This window comes from Vespula vulgaris, chromosome 1, assembly GCF_905475345.1.
Source record: "Vespula vulgaris chromosome 1, iyVesVulg1.1, whole genome shotgun sequence".
NCBI classification, from domain to species: Eukaryota; Metazoa; Arthropoda; class Insecta; order Hymenoptera; family Vespidae; genus Vespula; species Vespula vulgaris.
The window spans coordinates 4,601,560-4,619,131 of record NC_066586.1 but is presented as its reverse complement, the minus strand read 5'-3'; the positions used below and the strand labels follow the sequence as shown (position 1 = coordinate 4,619,131).

Sequence of the window (17,572 nt, the reverse complement as noted above, 5' to 3'; positions counted from 1 at the left end):
TGTAAGCGAAGTACCATTTCAAATCGACGAAGCGAAAGTAGCGCGTAAGCCTTTAGAAAATTTCTGTTACTAACATTGCCGGGAAGATCCGGAAAGGTTTCTCAACTAAAAGGATTCTTCTATATATGATTCATTTTTCAGTTGATCAAACAAAAAATAATCCTAAAGTGATGTTCATTTAACGAGCAATATGAAGAGAAAGAGAGAAAGAACGAGGAAAAGAGAAACAGAGAGACAGAAATAGAGATAAAGAGAGAATAAATATAGTATACTATAGTAGTCCTTGGTCAGCGCAAATAAGAACACGACCTACTAATTTTCATGGACGTATATAACAGCAATACCGTTATTTCCCCTAAAATTACGTTAGTATTATATTTTAAGAATTTAAATTGCGTGTAATATTACATAGATTATTATTACGTAGATGAACTTAAATAAAGAAAATCAATTTTCGTTAATACACGATATTATTTAACAGATGTTCAAGCTTTCGGTACACTATAAATAGTATCGATGATTGTAACGGAGACTAATACTACTATAAAACATGAGTTTATACGATATATATATATATATATTTGTTAGAACTCGAAACGTGACTAAATGAAAATTTGGGAAAAGGAGCTCAATTTGAAATTGGAACGTGCCCGAAAGCGTAAACTTTTTCCTACGACAAACGATGCGTCTTTCAGACACGTAACTGTCAAATTTTCTTTCGTATATCAGAATGTAAAGGTTGAAAAACTTGTTTAGTTGGAAGACAAGGTATCGGACAAAGGATCGATAAAAAACGTCAATTTTCGATCACATATACAGCTTACGATCCCCGGGGTATATACAGTAAAAGCGTGAGGGACATCTAGCAAAAGCGATAAACGAGAAATTCGGCGTTACTCCTGAAAAACTTTCTTCCTGATTTAATCAGCAGAGCCGTACCTATTTTCCACTTGGAGAGATGAGAACTCTTCTTTTACGTCTTACTCCGACAGCTTTCGGCTGATCCCATGGGACTTCGGCGATCATCTCTATCCTTATATTCGACGGGACAAAGCGAGAAAAAAAAAAGAAAATGTAAGTTTCGACGATCCATCCCATATCAGTTTCTCTTTACTTTCTCTTCGTTGAATATTCTCTTTAGAATATAGAAACTGTCGTGAGTTTGACGCGCTTAACTCATTAAAACCTATGCATAGGGCGTCCTATCGCGTTATTCTCCCTTCGATATTCCTTAGGTTCTCAGCTCTCTTTGAATTTGCCAAAGTTTATATGGACCGTTTTAGAGGAGTTAACGCTATTCCATTAAAGTACATCTAAGTTTACGCAATCTGAGTTATACATATATTTGACTGACAGTTTAATGATATTATAGATATAAATATGTACGTCTTTACGAAAATATTTTTAGATTAGAGTGTTATTAACCTTTCGTTAATAGTTATTAATCGTATAAAACGTGTTATCAGAATTAAAGACGAAAACTTACTGTTTATATTCGTAACAAGAAGTTAATTTTCTTACATCGTTCGAGATATTATCGATAACGTCTTTGATCGAATATTCGACGATACGTACGAACACAAACGACAGGTTCGTTTATGACAAGGGTTGGCGTTTTCTGAATATGACATACAATTGACATGCAAGGGGTGCCCTTTCCTTTATGAAAATGGGACGTCCCGATCGTTACGATGGCGCGTGGGCTGGGATCCGAGTCGCCCCAATTGGCTCCATACAGAATTCGTATTCGTGTCGTACGCGTTAGCGGCGTGCACATTTTATCATAGACACGAGCTTTTACAATAGCTCTACTATTTCCGACCTTAAATATTATCCTAAATAGCGTCGTTCATAATGGCATTTAAAGTGCATTTACAAAACCTTTGCTTTTCTCGACGTATGAATTTTTCATCTCATAGTTTTCTTTAAATCCCGAAGATGTTTTAGAAACTACGTGCTTCTTGGGAAATTGTCGAGTCTCTTTACTCGTTCTAAACACTGTCTCGAAGAGAACATCGTCGGAGTATTTCTATCATAAACTTTACAATTATCTTCCTTTGAACTTTAATGTAAGAGAAAAGGAAGTGAAGAAGTAGAATCTCTTAACGAGGATTTTTTAAATGTTGAGTACTTGTAAAATACATTCACGAAAATATATTATTACGATCTCTCGGTTATTTTAATTATTATGAGCGAAATTCAAAGAGATTGAGAAATGATAACAGTAATGAGAAATGATAATAGTAATACGGATAAGGCTCGTTAGATTTGTTAAGGAAAATCCAAACCGCGGGATTATCCACTTTTAATTATTTATCTTATATTCGATACCAATAATCTTGTTTTTCTTTTCTCTCATCGCGAACTCAACGTCGTTAATTAATTAAAAATATCTACAAGACTTTAAGGAAAACCCTTGAATTTTAGTTCCATAATCAGTTTTATCGCTTATTTATTTTCATTATTGTTCGAGAAGTTGTGGACGTAGAAAAAGGATGAGATAAATTATAGCGGGGTATATCGTGTTTTTTGATAAACAAGGTATGTAGTTTTCTTTTTTTTTCGAAGAAATAGAGTTTTTACAAACACAACTCCAAGGGAGGCCATACAGAATCGACCGACAGAAATTCATGCCAATCTTCACGAACAATTTTATCGTTCTTTCTGTACATTTGAGATATATATTTCTGTACATATGAGAAAAGTTTTCAAATATCCAAATGTTCTAGCGTTAACTGATGTCCGTTGCGATACGACAAACGAACATCTGAATTAGTAAGTACGTGCTCGTTATATTATAGAAACTGTAGAGATTTTCCCATATTATTTTATATTATCTAAATAATGTTGTCGATCTGTTAAATTTATCATTTTCTCTCTCGTGATCATTTATTCCAATAGATCTTCTGTTTCTTAATAAAATTTTTAATATTTCTTTTGTTCACATATAAACGTATTAAATTACATTCTAATATTTTATTTCTTTTATTTTGTGTATCTAATTATTTCATTTTACGACACTTCCCTTTCTGTCTGAAATTACTCCAGCAACATCCATCCCTTTTATCGTAAAATTAATTCAACGAGACTGGATATTCTGTACAGTAATGTGATATGTGCATATACGTTACGACTATGCAACGAGATATCAAAGCTTTAAATATATTCGCGAACGGGTTGTTACAATGATCACTCATATACCTAAGAGAGGCTTTATGGTATATCATTAATTCATGATACAATTTAGTTAAGTATCGAGAAATTGATTTATATAATATTCATTAAATATTTGCTCTTCTCTATCCAGCTTTAAATCTTTAAATTATTCAATCTAATTTTTAGTAAATATATTTCCTCATTCTCTCTTTCTCTCTCTAACTCTCTTTTTTTATTTGCAATAAAAAGTTTAATGCATTATGCAATATATTTGTTTTAAATTTATTTTGAAGCATGGCAATCAGCTTTCATTTACAAAACTCTCACAGCTCGTGGTGAATATTAAACTCTTCTATGGACGACGCACAGACAGGATAATAATAACCCTTTTTGTCATGAAAATGAGAAGCGAGGTAAAATAGAAGCAAAAAGGGAGGAAGGAAGATAGGGCGATAGAAAGGAAAAAGAAGAAAGAGAGAGAGAGAGAGAAAGGAAGAGAAATTACGTTGGTCGATGACACGAATGAGTCGAAGGTTGGTCGAGTATAAAAGAATCATAATGCGAGATAATCTTTTGACGTTTATTCTTCCATCTTTTTCTTTGATTCTTTGAATTTCTCATCTTCAAAGATGAACCAAATTGTTGGTGATGCATGTTCGAAGCTCAAAACTCTGTGACGAAGTTTGGTTCGATCTAACTCACAGAGTTCGACTTTTGGTAGTTCCAAGTTATCCTAACTGCAAGGACGCGGAATGCTGGATCAACCCTTTGGAGTTTAAGTTTCCTTGCCAGTTACTGATGGTTTCGAGAGAAAGCTTTATAATCCAACTAATTCTTTGTCTTCGTAGCATTGTAATATTAGTTGGGCTTGGGTTTATATTCTCCTTCTTTTTTTTTTTATGTGTAAAGGACTGTTTGTGCTTATACTTTTTTCTTTTTTTTTTTTTTCATGAAATTCCGCGTCTCTTTTCTCGCTCGTTCAACTAACTTTTCCTAAACGCGGTTGGAACGACATTTTATACGAAATTTCCTCGCTATTTTTTACTATTTTTTTTTATTACATAAAAGGAATATTCATTCTCTTGTTTCGTCGTTATCCCTTATATTATATAAAGGTAGAAGTTGGAATTTACTAAACTTTAAAATCGCGAAAGAACCAACGATGTATATCTATCTTTCTCATAGTTGTATCTATTTAGTTTGGTAAATTTGCGTAAACGTTTTGTTTTATTTATGAAACAATAAGTAGAGAAAAATTGTCATTGTCTGTTGTTACTTCGTACCTCAAGATATACATTTTTCACGGATTCACTTTATCGTACTTATTTGTACGACTTTTACTCGACGTCGGATGCTTTTAAATTTTGATCATTCATAGTTATCGCTTCTTTAGCCATTCAATTTCGTGCTCAATGCTTCGAGATCTTTCGTCTTTTATAGATATTTTTAAGCCTTTTAAAAGATTTCTAAAAGTAAGGATATGCAATGAATATGAAGATGACAAAGGAGTAATTAAATAGGTTGTTTTTTACGTTACAACGAAGATTCGTTTTGGTACGAACGTTTTAATTCAATGATGTTAGTCGACGGGTAATTATCTTGACTTCGATCGCGGTTATCTTTTGTCGTAGATACTGAAGTGTAGTTACGTGGCTCAAACGAGAGTGTGCTCGTTCTTATTGTTAGGCAGAAAATTTGATATCTATTGGCTCTACCTTGTTGCTGCGTCACGTTTTAATCGAATAAAATTAACGGGGAGAAGGTTGATTGGCTTGCGCTTTAACTATGCCAGACCTAGTACTAATTGGAAATCGAAGCAGATTCTTGAGTTGAAATCGGTGATTAATTAAAATTTAATGAGAAATTTTCGTTTCATTGTTGGCTCGTTATTCCTATCATGTTTGTCAACATTTTTTTTTTTTTAATAAAGTAATAAAGTACAGTGGAACACGTAAATGTAATCAGTCAGAAATATTACCTATGTATCTTTCGTGTATATCACGTTAATGTTAATTCAAAATTATATTTTCGTGACATTTTCATAAACGTATACATTAAAAAAAAAAAAAAACGACGATGAAAAGAAAAAGAAAGAAGAGAGATTCTTTATTTTTATTCCGATAAAAATGTAAATAGGTGCCTACGTTAAAAAAAATTTCTCACGAGAAATGATTTTGGTATTATTTTGACGACGAGATGATTAATGGCTTTCTTTTCAACAAAAATGTGTAAAATGGAAGCCTGTCATTTAATACGTGTAGAAAGTTCGTAGTGCCCTTTCCATATTAAAGCTCGCCTATCAGACAGAACACCGAGTTATTTCTGAAATGCAGCTGATATTCGTAAATGTAGAGATACTCGTTGTCGATTAAAAGAACGAAAACTCAATAAAATCGAAAGAACAGACAATGATGTGTTTTAACATTTGTCGAAAAAGATTCGTCGATTGAGGTATCGGTATTTAAAGAATTTTTGAAGTATATTTCTCTATTGTGATATGTGGTAGTGTTAGAGAACTTTTGTTAACTCCTTAACAAGCAATACCACTTTCGTAGTTTGCATTCTTCTTCGAGAAAATGTTCTCTCGTTTTCTTCTCGTAATCTTTTCCTTCCGAAGAGAAAACCTTAATAGGAGACGAACATTCTGTTATTCGGGGTACCTACCGTGAATATATTTAGATTTCTTGAAGTGGAAAAATTTCAGCAGGTAGGTAAATCGTAATAAAATGTTATTATTTACTGAAGTAAAAACGAAATAACGAACATCTTCGGTATGTCGGATTTTTGATTTTATTTTTTTAGATATCTGCTAAGGTTCGTTTGAGTTTAATCGTTGACCGTAAAATTTGTTATCTATTTAAAATTCTTATTCGGTTTATATAACTCGACGTATAGTTTCATTATATAGGACAACCTATGTTATTTATATCACCATGCATAAAGAGAGCTTCGGACTATCGTCATTGAATGATATGTATTTTATTTTCGATAAACGTATTCACCAAGATCTATGTATTTGAGAAGTTTTTCTTACCTCCGTTCTCCATTCTCCTTTTATACAAAATCATCCGGCAAAAAGGTTTCGATATTCCACGGACCTTCTCTACTTTTCCGTGTCCCGCTGTGGAACGCTATTGATCTTTTCTCGCACACGTTGTACACCACGTGTGAGTACCCTTTATACTTTACCCTCTCTTTCCAAAGTAGGTGACATAGCATTATGAAAGAGCAATTTTGTTTCAGTCATTTTTTTACCCATCCTTTATCTCATTTAACCCGAATCGCGACTCCTTTTTAAGCCCGCATTTTAGTACTTTGGAAAAGGCTTTTTGCGGTACTGCTAACGTAATCCTCCTATTTCATTCACGTTAAAGCAAAATGTATTACATCTTAAAACGATTAACCAGTGATTTAATTAGTTCTCCCAACTAGATGTTAATCCAATAAACAGTCCTTGGTGCATTCTGTATATACCTATATAAGAAGTATTTTGAAAATGTTTATTTACAATAGGAACGGACGACGTTAACTAAGAAGATAAACGCTTGGAAATATTTTCGAGATAAGGAATACGTAGACAAAGATAACGAATTACTCGTAACATTGAAATTTCACGTGATGGAAAATTATCACGGCAAATTTCATTTCGTCAGGATAAAACGCTATATTTTTATGGCAAAACGATGATAGTGTCATACGTAGAATACATATACATATCGAAAGGCGCAGCCCCCACACTAAGGTTATTTATATTATTATCAACATGGTCATCGCCGTTGCTTCGGCCTTCTTTTTATTTTTATCGTCGCGCTTATACCATCGATATTACTTTTTTTTTCTCCGATGGATTTCTTCTCGGGGATTTATGGCTAGGATTAGAAGATAGCTACGTACCGATATTAAATTGAAAGTGTATCCGAAACAACACCTAAAGAATAATACTTTCGTATAGATACATCGGGAGTGTACGACGATTATTTAACAATGATTGTACTAATTAATTAGAGAACTAAGTAGATATTTAGATATGTAATTTTTAATTGTATTTTCTGTTCTTTTCTTTTAGTATTATCATCTTTTCCTAGCATCCTCATTCAAAACTGAGAGTATAAAGTCGCTTCTATCTCGAGCCGTTTAATCAATCCAACCGTAGCATATTCTCTCTCTCTCTCTCTTTTCTCTACAAAGAGACAAGCAAAGGTACTCATATGCTGGATTACTTTCAACGACGTTCTACCATTCAAACGAAACTTTCGACTCATCTAGGAATTAGATTTACCAACTGGAAGGAAATTTTACGTCGTGTACATGACTTATTTCGATTTAACTTTTACTTAATCCCTCGTGAAGGTAGTATAGTTATTTTCAAGGATTTATGCGAAACGACTGTAGAAACGATATAAGGGGAAATTTTGTGTCTACAATTTCATTGCTCGCTCAGGACTTATAACTCGTGCTTTTATTGTGCTAAGAGACTAAGTCTACGCGTGCGAGATCCCTCGAAGAGATTTTCTTTTTTCTTACCCGCTCGTCTTGCTATTTTCTTTTTCTTTTCTCAGGAAATTACTTTCTCTTTCGTGATTAACGATCCCTTAGGTTGGAAGGGACTTGTAATACAGTTAAATCGTAGGGGAATTCAAAATACGATTTTTCCTTCTTTCATTATATTTACAGATACGAGAGGAATTAAGATTTTTAATGATAGCCTAGCTGTAAAATATCGATCTTTTTTTTTTTCTTTTTTTTTTTACTTCGTAGTGGAATTTCACGTAGAAAGGTAGGAATGCAAAATTATTTCGTTAACTTTGAAACCATTCGCTATGAGTGAACCCTTCGGCGCTTTTAGAGAGTAAAACTACGACAGTGAATTTTCCAGCGGTCGAGATCGACAAATTTATAGGCAACGCGCACGACCTCGTTCCTTTCCTAGAAAAGTTTCAAACGACTTTCGAAATGACCCAACTGCCGAAAGTTCTCGTTTTTTGTTGTTCGTAACTCGTTTGACATTTTTTAATATACCTACCACCGCAGAATAGAAAGTAAACGTCATTGTCCCCTCGTTCGAATTTCAGAAACTTTGATTTGAATGTCACAAGTTTTGCAACACGTTTTGTTTTCTTAACAATGTCGTGTCTTATACATTTGTTCAATAAAATCGTAAATGTTTCAATATTTGGATTTTCTACTTTGAAAATTTCCCTCACGATATATCAACGTGATACGTTTTTCAAATTGTCAAAGAGCACGATCCCTTCCGTTGGTGTCTTACCAATTGAAATACGTCGGATAAGGAGCAACGAAATCTTCCGTTGTCCTTGTCACGAGTCAAAGGACTTGAAACAAAATCAATACGTCGAAGACTTTGCTCGGTTTATCGAGTGTTCGCTTGAATTAAATAGACAACCTTCGAAATGGGTTTCTCTTTATTCCGTTTACTTAAAAGAATTGCAACCACGTTTAACGATTAATTCGCGTTAAAATTTAGCGATTAATTCATTATCATATGATAAACTTTTTAAATATATACCGGATCTGTTTCATGTAGGGGTTTCTTTTTTTCTCTCTCGTTATAAATCTCTTTCGATTGAATTCACTCTGCCATTCTAAGAACGTATACGAGATTAAGAGAGACGTGTTGGGAATTATTGATTCCTTTTAATTTTATCAAAAGTATCTTTCTCTATAACGGATGTTAAATCATAAACCGCTTGAATCTGTTTATAACTCGGCAGTGGTACGCACCGATCGAGCTGAGAAGCACGTTACGTAAATAATCTCAACGGATCATTTTGAAATCCAACATTGTTTGTCTCGTCTACTTTAATATCTTTCAGATGAGTTTTCCATGATAATTCTGGATTGTTATGAAGGTTCGGATTTGAACGTACGACGTGTAAAATTAAAGAATATACATAATTTTAGAGATTGTAATTTATGAAATTAATAAAGCTCGTAAGTAACAACGAATTGAATAAAATTTGTCGGTGGTGCAAGCAGCGACCTAGATTTTCCTAACTTCGTATAATTTAATTCGTACTAATTATTTTTTAACTTCTCCTCGTTTTATTTTCATCCACGTGGAAATACCATAAATTTCTCGTTCGACTCGTAGAAGAACGATGAGAGTAATAACGATCACGTATCGACGAAAACCGTAATATCTTGGCGGCGAGTCAATGCGTCGTTGGAGATGTCAAGATTTTACGAGGGTATATGTTGAGAACGACGTTCGTGATCGAGAATGACTCGTACGAAGAAAACGTGACGCATCGACGAGGGAATGTCCGACGGACATGTACATATGTATGTAGCTCGGAATGTCATCATTTTCTTGGCATAAGGCGAAGCGATATTACGTTCCACACTACGTTTTCAGGATTATAGAAGACGTGAAAAGTCAAGGGGATGAACATTCGGAACAGAATTATAAATTTTTCAGCCGACACGCGACAAATACGAGATACGTTTTTGCCCTATGTATATGAATGTGTGTGTTTGTGTATACATAAATAAATAAATAAATAAATATATATATATATATATATATATATCTTTGTTATTCTTTCTTTATAAAAACTTACCGCAGTTAAGCCCATATATATATTTTTTTTAAATTATACGCGTTACGTTATTTTCATTGAAAGAAGGTTAACGAGTGCAGGAAATGCATTCAGCGATCGCTGATCCGTATTATTCTAATGACCCATTCATAGAAACTACAAATAAGAAAGGATTATCGACTGATGTAACGGATGGTAGGAGGCGAACAGGAAAATAAAAAATGAGAAATGAGTAGACAGGATTTCGACCTATTTTGAATAGCATCGGATCTCTTTTCCATCGAAGTCCAACTTCGAACGAACTTTCAATTCCAATCTGCGGCACGTATTTTCCTATTAAATTAAAGTAATATCCTGGAGCGTCCGCATCGTTAAATCCGCTTACTCTATGCGCTTACACCTACGATATTAATGCATTGTTCGTTTTATCATTGACTGCGATCATTGAAAACGAATGTTTATTCATCCATCATCCATCGTTCCTTCTCTTTTTTTCGTGCTTTCTCGAATCAGTCGGAATTCTGGATCGGCGTTAGTTGTTATTCCTCGTGCGTTTCATCGGAGTTTCACCGACGGCGTTACTACTCATATAGTTTTGTACGCGATTCATCGCGAAAGAGAGCAAATAGGTCTATCCAATCATCCATCTATCTTCCTTACTTCGTTTATCTCTCAGATTATTCGCATGAGTAAGATCGAAAAGGGACCGTATCTGTCGCATTTTCTTGCGTATGTGTGTGTGAGTGAACGAGAAAGAGAGAGAGAGAGAGAGAGAGAAAGAGAGAGAGAGGGAAATATCTGGCAGATTACTACAGAGCTGCCGGTGTGTTTGGTTGGCAGGTCACTCGCTCGTCCGCTAAAAAGGTGGAGCGTCTAATTCCTACGACTTAGGAAAGACAGAGACGAAGAGAGGAGAAGAAGAGAGAGAGAGAGAGAAAGAGAAAGAGAGGAGAGGGAGAGAGAAAGATAGAGGCAAAGAGTAGGTGGGGTATCTATTCGCGGTGACCGCGCAAGAGACACAAGAAGGTTGCAGAGTAAAATCCCTTGGTTGTGGTATCGACCCCCTAGCCACGTGTTGCTCCCTACTACCTACCCTCGTCTTCACCTCCACTCCTATTCCTTTAACCTCTCCTACTTCTCTTACCGACCGCGTATATGTATAACTCTCGGAGAGAACCGCCCTCATCCTCGACCTGACTGATCATAAACTGCGAGTTCCACTTTCCGCTGTGAGGCAAAACTGAAAAACTCGAGAAACGGATGCCTGGCGAACGAAAACCCAGACGAGAGAAATAGTAGAAAAGAGAGAGAGAAAGAGAAAAAGTCGTTGCAAACTTGACCCGCAATTTCTTTTGCGGGTTACCAACGTTTCTAGTACTATTGCTTGTTTCTTTCAACAGCCACACTTCCGTTGTTTCTGTAGAAAAGAAAGTGGAACATTGAAAATGCTTTCAAACGCGTAGGTAGCTCCAATTTTCTTTGTTTACTTCTCTCAAATATACATTTCTTTTTTATGTTAAAAGATTAGATTTACTAGAAGTTCAGTTATCAAAGTTTCAATTACTTTTGCAACGTAACAGACGTCAGAATCGTAGATGTTCTCAATAATTTTAAATATTTGATAGAGATGGCAGAAAGGTTGAAATTATTTTTTGAAAAGAATAAAACTGTGAGCGTATATGTAGATCGTATAAAGTAAAAATCAAACGAACGTCAAAAAGAGGGAGGAGGGTAGAGAAGTAGAGAGGTGCATCGATGATCGCATCGTGGCTCGTCCCTTTGTACAGAATGATCTTTCATCCGCGATGAACTCGTATCCAGTCTTCTGATCTTGGCTGATGCAGCACAATTCTGCTTTCTCGATACAACCCCATCCGTTTGACCTCGTAGAATTCATTGATCCAACGTACACATATCGCGCGCGAGCATACGAATATGTATGAACGGTAGGCCCATCCTTTTGACTACGTAAATACATAAGTATATCCATTCGACCGCGTTATTCCAGTAACACTTGATGCTTCGTTTCGTCGCTTAACCCCATTTTTTCTTTTTTTTTCCTCTTTTTTTCTCTTTTTTTTTTGAGAATTTATTTGTTGCCCTACCTTTCCCAAGAGAAATTTTTTTTTTTTTATTATTCGAAATACTACGGATTCTCGATATTGGTGAGGCAATAACTCAACAAATATTTGGCTCGCACTCGTAACACATTCTATTCGGGTTTAACACTCACACATAGGATATCTGTGGTATTTCTTTTGGATTCAGAAAGAATTGAGATATAGTTATTTGATGAAGTTCCGTCATCGATCGGGCATCGTGAGAACATCTTTCTCTACTACGAAATTGTATTTTTACCAGGATATTTTTCTTTGTTATCCGATTCTCGCCATTTCGCTTTTCAACTTGGTGGCAATACAATTTTCTTTTTCCTTTACCTCATTCGTATTTCGTGTCGAATATAAAGGAGAAACGCTCGTTCGGATGTTGATATTCTAAGAAAAAGCGTAGATTGCTTTGGAGCAGGTTGGATAGGATAGGATTTTGTAGAAAGGACGAAATACAAAGCGGATGCAGGTTATATACTGGCCGTTATCGTGCTATTTACGAACGAAATACTATTCACGCGCGAGTGGATATTTCTACGTGGTTGCTGATACTGTTCCCTTTTCCAAAAACATGATTCGAAATTCTTCTTCGAGCGTGTGTGTATATATATATATATATATATATATATATATATATATATGTATGTATGTTTATATAAATATATGTATAGGTAAACGAGAAGCAAAAAAGAATTAAAGTTTTTTCATGTCTTTACATCAAAGGAGATCGTATCGACGAATCATCGTTATCTTGCTATTTTGGCTACACCCTCGTATCTTTTGGTATTGTCGAAAGCAACGAAGAATAAATATAAACGTCGATCGACATATTTCAGATAAGACAACAAAAGGAACCTGTTTATCGTGTCCTCGTCCATTTCTAGGAAAACCGTTCCCGTGCGTTATATTCGAAAGTCCCTTGTTTCTTCTTCGTATCGACGTCGATCGATGGGACAAGCAAGTCCTTTCTAACATAAGCGTTAATTATTTCGAATGTATGCGGCATTAAATTTTACCATGGCTTCAATACACTCGTTTAATTCTATGTATATACCTACATATGTATATAGAAGTACCAATGTATATATTTGCGATCGATGACAAACTTACTCTTGAGTTTCCAAACATCAAAATTAATTCAGGAGTTTGAATTTTCGAATGGCATCGGTTACGAAGTAAAAGGAATGATTTGAATTACGATTTGTTGATTTCCCGATGAAAAGCCGATTAAATCTTTTACAGGATGAACTCCATTAATGCGAGCTTTTCAGATCAGATCTGGGAAGCTTCTCGTTAAGGTTCAAATTAAAGCACGACGCTGTCATTCTCGAGAACGTGCTCACCGAGAAGATCGAGTACCGCGGCCCGATCGTGCCCGCCTTTCCTGAAACGTTTCGCCGCTATCGATCATCGGAGTAAATGCAGACACGCACGCAGAAGGCGATCTGTGACCTTTTTCGCTCGTACTATACTACGTATACTTACATTTATATAAGGGCCGTTCTTCTCTGGCCAACGAACGATTTTATCCTCACGTCGCGTCTTTCTTTGTAACGAAAAAAAAAGAAAAAAAGAAAAGAGAAAAAGAAGAAAAATTGTCCTGTAAAAACCGTTCTCACAGACTATATGCACATAAAGATGGTCCTTTTAACGTGAGAATCTTGTCGTTAAAAAATTTTCAAACAGTTGTGTCTCAAACGTCCAATGGAGAAGCATTGAATTTTTCTCGAATATTTTTTTTGGTATTTTTCTCCTCGTTATTTCCGTACGTTTGTGTATGTACCAATAGTAACTTTATTTTATTTCAACAAAAATTTACTCTGCAAAAAGATTAACAAGAGAGGTATTTCATTCTGTTCGAACGTACTACCACTTGAATGACTATTTACTTATCTACTTCATTTATTTGCTCGAATCATCTGGCCAGTCAAAACGTAGTCTTGTAAAAATAAATATTTTCGAAAAGTTCGATGTTTTTATAGTTTTCATTTCGAATATTTTTCTTCTTAGTAGAAACACGAATGTCGATATCAAATTGTAATCGATATCGTATCACGATTTCTAAATGCAAGATTTTGAAAATATTTCACAATTTCTCGAAAAATTAAAATATATGTAGAGCGTACTATATTATGTATTTTTATGATTGAAATATGAAAATACGTTTCTAATTTCACTTTTTTAGTCTTTCATTGTACTTTTATAATACTGTTTTGTATTTGATTTTTGTTGATTAAATCTCTTTTCATAGATTCAATCGCGCTGAATCGATGCCACTAAATACAATCAAAACCGATAGCAATTCCCAATAGACGTGGTTCGCGGAGAACAAATTTTCTGACGGTATTTATCGTCAATTTACCGGTACGATGACAATCGGTTTAGATTTGAAATGAACGCTTGATATACAAGCATTTCGATGTGTGCGATTCCTTCCTTTCAAATCCATTTTCAACAAAATGGGAATGAGCGTATGTCATTTATATACACGAATCATTTCTTTCTTTCTTCTTCGCACCATTGTTCTTTTTTTTAAGTATTTAATTTTCGAGAGCAAAAGTTAAAAAGAAAGGAAAAAAGAGCTAAAGAACAAAATGGTAAAAATTTCAAGACTCTTTAAATGTTATCGAAAAGATTGGAAGAAGTTTGCGATTTTTGACGAGGCAACGTCGTGTAGCGCATACCGATAAAGCGGATGTCTTTCATTGTAAAGTATAATTCTGTCCTCTTCATATATTAACATAATTCCAATGTTTACTTGAGGATTTCCTTTAAGTTTTCGAATAAGAATTAGCAGATCGAAGAAATTTACAAACCTCTCGATAAAAGAATACGAATGCATTTTATAAATCGTGCAATATTCGAATATATTTTATACAGCTGTTCGATATTATCCAAAATATCAAATTATATTTTTTTATATTGATAGTAACGTATTGTTAAAATCTATAAACTACTATACCGTTACTGGCTAGTAGTTTTTCCTTCTTTGTTCCATGACAAAGCTATTGTGTTGCGTGTTCAGTACTATGTTACGTTTTTTGTAGTTCGGTCATACGTTTTCCTGCGAACGATTCAGCGATAGGAAAATAAATATTTCGTTTCAATGGAAAAATCTTTGCGAGATACATACCTACAATAGACTACCAGTCGTAACAACGGTCGTTGTTACGAATGAACATCGTTTCTTTCCGATAGAAAATTAGTTTATGAATTTGCGATATATCGTAAAGTCATATTTTTTTGCTTCAAGTTTTATGCTGACAGACAGACAAACGCTCGGTTTTATTTCTGCGGCATGAGACGTAATACACGTTATCATTCACTTAGAACGAACATATATCATTAAAGCATGCAAGGTATTGTCAGAAAAAAAAGAAAGAATTATTTGTGAAAAAGGATGAAGAATGATCTTTATGCGAAATTATTTTTCTATTCCTTCTTTTTTTGTACACATCTACATGCATCTAATCATTTTTAATATAAGATACGGCCACGTTTTGATCGACCTAAAAGCCTATAAATATTTTTCTTGCCAGTGGAAACGTACATTATTTATGTATTCATCTTCTCCGTAGCGAAAGAATCACCGCAAGCTTCTACGAAAGAAAAAAAAAAAAAAAGATACACTCACAGAGATATTAAGCGTCTTTGGAATTGGAAATCGTCTTATTTATAGCAATAAAACATTTTTACCGTTTTACTTTGATAGTATCAGTTGAGAAGATTTTTTTCTCTTTAACGTTTTCATTTCGCTTTATTTTAATGCAAAATTAACGATTTGATAAAATCAATAGTGAAAATTCAGCGGATAAGACAGGATATTTGAAAATTCTTATTATCTGATTACTTTTAATATTATAGTTTTATTTATTTCGTTAGTATTTGTGTTAAGTATTTTGTAAAATAAAAATAGTCAATATATAATAAATATTTCGCTTTGTGTCAGGGTTGTCTAATAAATAGTATAATATCTTTGTCTATTGGAATTTCTAAGAAGGCAGTCGTCCCTTTCCGAAAAGAATTTTCATAGTTTTCTATCATTCTTAGTGAAATATTTCTTTGCTTGACGAACAATGGTAGATTTCTTATATAAGTACAATGCCAAATGATCTTTCCTAAAGTGGTGGTGTTAGAAAGAAGAGGGGTGAGAGAAAGAACGAGAGAAAGAGGGAATTGTTTAAGTTCGTTACCCAGAGCAACCCTCGGTTTCACATTCCAGGATTTTCTCCTTTCATTTCATCCCTCTCGCATCTTTCAAGCATTGTTCGTATCCCTTCTTCGATTACACTTTCTTTTTTGCTTAAAATCCGTTTCTATTATGGATAATGGGAAAACCGAATCGTTACGCGATTCGCTGTTTCAGCAAATGTTTCTTTTTTTCCGAATCTGCATCGTTATCCTCGAGACAATCGAGAATCTTGAAAAAAGGAATATGGGAATGAAAGAAAGAGGGAGAGGTAAGAAAAGAGATCAAGAGAAGTGGTCGTAGAGAAAGCATTGGATCGTTTAACTCGAAGAACTCTTCTTGGAAAAGTGTGTCATGAAAATGTGCCAAGAGAAAGAGAGAGAAAGAGATAGGAAATCGGTAATATCGGATGCTCTATTAATATCGTGTCGTTAAGTAATGGTTATGAAATTCCGAGATCTTATGTCCTTGTTTTTCATAACGAATACTAATTAAAATAGTGGAAAGATACTATAAATAAGTTCGCGATATCGAAGTTAGAAGCGATTATGAAAATCCCTTTGTAGGCTTAACGAATTAGTGAAGAACTGTGAGCAATAATACAATGAGAAATTAATTAAAGTTGGATTTTAGAACGCTGGATTTTTTAAATTTCGTTAAGAAAAGTACGAAATTGAAGCGGTATTATTTAATGGCAGTACCGACATCGATCGTAAATATAATTTGATATTAAATTCGTAATAGGGGGATTATATGCGTTTCTGTTTAAAACATTGGTTTTAACCATATATGTATACGCACATATGCATGTGAAGTAAAAGAGGAATCGGAAATATGGAATATTGCAAATTAACGTTCATTGATTTTTCAATAATATCGGTTTTTATTTCATGTTTTGTAAGAGATAAAAAATTAACTACGAGCGAACGATTACAGTCGTATTCTTGGTGGATTTATCTATCAGCGTTAGTGTTCCAATCTCTTTTTTCTTTTTTCTCTTTTTTCTTTTCCTTTCCTTTTTTAAATTAAACATACCATCATCAGTCAGAAGATGTCCTCTAGAAATATTGAAGATAGTAGCTATTATATTACAAGGTAGCTTGCGGATTTCTTTTCATTTTTCTTCGTCTTCCCTTCTCTTAGACTTCTTTTTTTTTTAATCTCGTTTTTCATCCTTTATATTGATAATAATCTTATTGTCGTGTTTTAAGAATTAGGTCACGCTGTCGATTTTAATATCTATTGCTTGTAAACGACTATCAGTTCTTTGTATGATTATGCTGATATATCACAAACGTACATTTTAATTTAAATTGAAATATTTCATGAATTAATTATGTTATTTATTTATTCTTTTTTCTTTTTCATATCATGAATGAATTTACATTTTTTCAAAGAGATATATCAAAGCTCCGTATTTCGCGTGTTACTCTCATCGTGGATATTTAAGAAGAAACGGAAACGTTTAATTAAGTAAAATAAAAGATTAATCTTCCTTCAAAGCTTCATATTCCTTTTTTTTTTCATGTTTATTTAAATACATATTTCACAAAATGTTG

General features: G+C 34.1%; 1 protein-coding gene across 4 annotated transcripts in view; it reads left to right on the top strand.

The window, feature by feature from the left end:
- Positions 1 to 17,572, top strand: part of LOC127064768 (protein qui-1) — a 52,331-nt gene that overhangs the window by 21,192 nt on the left and 13,567 nt on the right. The gene's annotated exons all lie outside the window — the stretch shown is intronic.